This window comes from Sinocyclocheilus anshuiensis, unplaced genomic scaffold, assembly GCF_001515605.1.
Source record: "Sinocyclocheilus anshuiensis isolate Anshui unplaced genomic scaffold, SAMN03320099.WGS_v1.1 scaffold1726, whole genome shotgun sequence".
NCBI classification, from domain to species: Eukaryota; Metazoa; Chordata; class Actinopteri; order Cypriniformes; family Cyprinidae; genus Sinocyclocheilus; species Sinocyclocheilus anshuiensis.
The window spans coordinates 429,516-434,843 of NW_015546155.1; the positions used below are offsets into that span (position 1 = coordinate 429,516).

The following is a 5,328-nucleotide window of genomic DNA, read 5'->3' on the forward strand; positions in this document are numbered from 1 at the left end:
ATGCATCACTCTTTGTTGAAGGCCTCTCGGCGTATGCTGGATGATGAGCTGACCACGTCTCTGCTGTTCAGAGAGAGGCATTCACCCACCGTCACTCCTCTCTGTCCAGCGACGCTGAATCAAATTCCTCATATGAAAGGATTTTCCCCATGGGATCTGACTACCAGGACCCATCACAACTTTTACGGAAACTACCAGAATTCCAGGCTATGGAAAACCTTGGTTAGGGTTGCTCAGTGTCATAAACAAATTCTTGGAAGACTGTTTTTTTTTTCCCCGTCTCATTATATGTAAGCTTATTCTGTGTGTGTCAGAGGGAAAGCCTTTATTGTGTGTTCAGCCTAAAATGAAAATTCTGTCATTAATTTTTACCCATCTTCATGTCATTCCAAACCTAGTTTATAGTAGTTTGTAGTCTGTCAGGAGAAAATAATACCAAAATGGCCACATAAAATATCTTTGTTTGATGAGCAGCCTGAAATTTAGGGTATTAATAACTGACAATCTTTTCATCTGCTATAACTTTAATTTCAAATATGGCTCCTTTCGATGTATCATGTGACACTGGATATCAATCAACAGACATATTTTTTCTCAAACCTGCCACCATATAAAAATTGCGGCATAGAAGAACATTATCAATGAATAACAACTTATATTGTTGTCTCTTTTTCACACAAAGCTTTAGAACATTTGGAGTATGGACTAGTTTTATGCTGTTTTATGCAAACAGCTCTGATAAGATTTTTCAAAAATTGCACCAAGTTTGAAGCCAGTAACATTTATTTTTATTTTATTTATTTATTTATTTATTGGAAAGAAATAAATACATTTTTTTTAGCAAGAACGTATAAACTTGATCACAAGTGACAGTAAAGTAAAGTGACATTCAAAAGATTTCTATTTCAAATAAATGCTCATAATTGTAACTTTCAATTCATTCTAAAAAAAAAAATCTTTCACATTTTTCACAACTGTTTTCAACATCGATAACAATAGGAAATGTTTCTTGAGCACCAAATCAGACATCAGATCATGTGATACTGAAGACTGGAGAAAATTCAGCTTTGGCATCACAGGAATAAATTACAATTAAAAATGTATTAAAATAGAAAACTTAAATTGTAATAATATTTCACATTTTTATTGTTTTTACTGTATTTTTATCAAATAAATGCAGCCTTGGTAAGCATAAGAGACTTCTTTCAAAAACATTTAAAACTCTTATCAATCCCAAACTTCTGAAACTGTGTCATATCCTTTTGTTCCACATAATTAAATAAATAAATAACAGAACTGAGGTTTAGATTGACATGATGACAGAATTTATTTTTTTTTTTTTTGGAGTGAACTATCCCTGTACCAATGTTGATATGGTTGTGTTACAGCAATGATCGATGCCTCTTCCGAACCCTCTACATCCCACCCTACAGATGATCCCCACACTACGCTGAGGCAGACATCGTGAGCCAGCAGGAAGCCGCTGGTGGGGCCCCCAGTTACTGTGTCACTGTGGTCAACATGCCCTTATCTCCAGGAAGGGATGGAGCTCTGGAGGAGTTTCCGAGGGAGAGACTGACTTTCAAAGAGAAACTTGGAGAAGGACAATTTGGAGAAGTCGGTGAACAGTTCTCTTGACCAAAAAAAGTTATTCTTGTACAAGTTATTTGTTATAGGTGTTTGTTCCTGCCGCAGGTTCATCTGTGTGAAGCTGAGGGAATGCAGGAGTTCATGAAGGACCATTGTGGCGACATCAGCAATGAGCCAATGCTCGTAGCAGTTAAGACTCTAAGAGAGGACGCAAACAAAAATGCAAGGTAACACACAGGTGCAGGTGTCCCGCAATCAATGATACGTGCCTGTTGTTGCTGAGAAGCACTGCTTTTTGCTTTACAGATGCTGTCCAGCCATTTTAGGATAATTTACAATTTCCTCAAAGAAATCTACATTTTCAGGAACGACTTCTTGAAAGAGATCAGGATCATCTCACGATTACGAGACCCGAACATCATTCGCCTGTTGGCGGTGTGTGTTGAGAGTGATCCGCTGTGCATGATCACGGAGTATATGGAGAACGGAGACCTCAATCAGTTCCTGTCCCGCCATGAGCTGTAGAATGAAGGAGTTCAAGCTGGTGACTCAGCTACCATCAGGTATATCAATAAATAATAATAATTTGTTACAGTCAATTTTTTTTTTTTTTAATTATATTTATGGTTTGATTCAAACATTAAATGAACTCATTTCTTTTTGCACAGGCAAAAACATTCATACGAAGAAGTTTATTTGAAACTGATTTATTATAAACATGATATTATTATTTTCTATATTTTTATTATAAAAATAATAAATATACTGTATTTCCTTTTAGACTCAAGCCAAAATGTTACTTAATGTGGGTCAATATAATATTTTTGAAGCTTTATGAAACTTAATTTCACCATAAACAAAAGCTAAATTAGCAATAATATGAAAGTAGAATTTTCACATAAGATAAAAATAGGAACATTTTGTTAGTCAATGTTTAATTTAGTTTACTTACTATAAATAAAGACATAAATATTCTCTTTGAAAGACCTTAATGTGTATTCATTATTATAAATAATTCATTATTTCATTAATTAATAAAAAAAAAATGTACTGTAATTTTCTGCCAGGACCTTATCCAGTAATTTCCAGTAATCATAAAACACAAAGCGTTGAAGTGCAAAATTCAAAATACAGATAAAACCCCAGTAAAAATATTAATTCAATATAGTGTGCCCTATCTTCTATTTTTACAATGAAAAATGTTTTATGATGATATAATAATAAATTAATGTAATCTTTTCTGTTAAGGGGAAAAAAAGAAACATTTATAAATCCCACAATAATTTCTGCAGTCAGTAAAACTAGCCAGTATGTGTTCTGCAAATCAACACTTTTTTCTATGGGGAGTGTTATTTGTTTTTACACAAACTGAACAAAACAGGAAACCTTGATTTTTGCATAGACCAGTCAAAAAAAGCAGACAATCCGCTCAAGAGTTTGTTTATTGGACTTGGGTGCTATATTCAGTGTCTTCTGAAGCCATATGATAGTTTTGTTTGATGAACAGACCAAAATTTAGGATAAAATATTGTAAATGTCTTTTTTTCCCTCTGCAGCTGCAGAATACGGATCCACATGGCCTCTCAGATTTCCTCGGGAATGAAGTATCTGTCCTCCCTGAATTTTGTTCACCGTGATCTTGCTACACACAACTGTTTAGTAGGCACAAATAACACCATCAAGATCGCCGACTTCGGCATGAGCCGGAACCTGTATCGTGGAGATTACTACCGCATACAGGGACGAGCAGTGCTCCCCATCCGCTGGATATCCTGGGAAAGCATCCTACTGGTAAGTCTTTCTGGAGTCAAATTTGTAGAACCACAAACTCACGTGCTGCTCTATCAGTTTGAGCATCTGTGTTTCTACAGGGTAAGTTCACCATGGCCAGCGACGTGTGGGCATTCGGGGTGACCCTGTGGGAGATTCTGACCCTGTGCAAAGAGCAGCCATACGCCCAGTTCACAGATGAACAGGTGATCGAAACACGGGTGAGTTTTTTAGAGACCTAAACAAACAGGTGAGACTTGAGCATGCAGCCATAATAGCACTTCATCAAGTCTACCAGTATCTGTGTAAATCATTTTTATGCACAGTGGGACTTTTCCAATCTTTACAGAATCTATCAATACCAGAGACCTCCAGAATAAAAAAAATCTCAGTAACACTATATTTAATTATTTAATAACAGTTTCCTTCTATTATCCTTGACAAATATGTAATTTCCCACTTTTAGAAAGGATAACATTTGTTAATTAATATTATAATGTTAATTTATGTACTAAATATTTTTATTTGTGCATTACAACTAGTTTAATTTAATTAACACATTAAATTATTTGTATTCATTATTTTTGTTTACATTTACATTTAGCAGACGCTTTTATCCAAAGCGACTTACAAATGAGGACAGAGTTGTGTTGCATGTTCTGAAAGAAAGGGCCTGATCTTCCTAATGTTGTATAAAGCAAATCTGCAGGACCGGGCAATTATTGTTTATTATTTAATATATTTATTTTATTATAATTGTTTTATTATATTTTAATGTTCATTTGTTTATGTACTACATATTTTTATTTGTGCATAGTAATTGTAAATCAATTAACATGTTCAATTCAAATGATTTGTATTAATTGTTTTATTTTTAGTTTATTATTTCATATATTTAGCATTTTATTATTAATTTTAGTGTTTAAATATAAATATACAATTATTCTTAATATTTTTTTTTATTTAAAATGGACTTTTGTTTCTGCAGTATTTCAATGTATTTTTCAAATTCTTGAACTGACAGATATTTATGCATTTTTCCCCCTGTGCCAACGAATATTTAGCACTGCAAGATGAGTCAGGAAAAATCCATGTAATAAGTTGGAAAAAACTATGGGTGTCAGTGCTGAGCTGTTTTTGAACTCCTCAGGTCTATCTGCCGAAGCCGCACTGCTGTCCTGATTCAGTGTACAGCCTCATGCTCAGCTGCTGGAAAAGAAATGCCAAAGAAAGACCCACGTTCCTGGAGATCCACAGCACCCTAATAGAATACCATGACTAATTCCATGCTGATCTGCAGAGCAACTCCAAACCCCATATTCAGCCCTTCCAGTGTTGTGTTTTTTTTTAAGAAAATCTTTTTTTTCTTTTTTTTTTTTTTTTAGACAGCCCAGCTAAATGTTAAAGCAATCCTTCTTTTTCAGTGTAGATTAAAAATAAGAAAATCATAAATGTTGACCTATATAAATATAAAATATTACTTTATATTAATATTACTATTACAAAATTACTTTCTGTTAATTTTGCTGTTGTTGTCATTGTTTATTAAATATTCATATTTGCCGACTTATTGGCGTAAAATGATTCTTCATTTGGGAAAAAGAATAACATTATTGCCTTATGATGTATTTGTGCTGTCTTTCTGTTGATAATTCGTTGTGCTCAGTGAAAGGAATCTGGGAAATATCATAGTATGTTGGAATATGTTGTAAGCTATTTACATGTCTCGTGACATTTGATCCTTTTACCAATATTTAACTCACATTTAAAGGCACAATATGTAATTTTGGCCGCTAGAGGGCGCGTATTCAAAATAAACAAATAGACAAAGGCGCAGTTTGATGACGCTGTGACTGAGTGTGGAATCATGGGAGTTGTGGTCTTCATCCCCACAGCCGATCTTTTACGTTTAGGCCTGTTAGGTTAAGAATAACCTGCCCTTGAATTCATATTTCTATAATTCACAGT

At 34.1% G+C, this 5,328-nt stretch overlaps 1 pseudogene; it reads left to right on the forward strand.

Moving 5' to 3' along the window:
• Positions 1 to 4,747, forward strand: LOC107701313 (discoidin domain-containing receptor 2-like; annotated as a pseudogene).
• Positions 4,748 to 5,328: the final 581 nt, after the last annotated feature.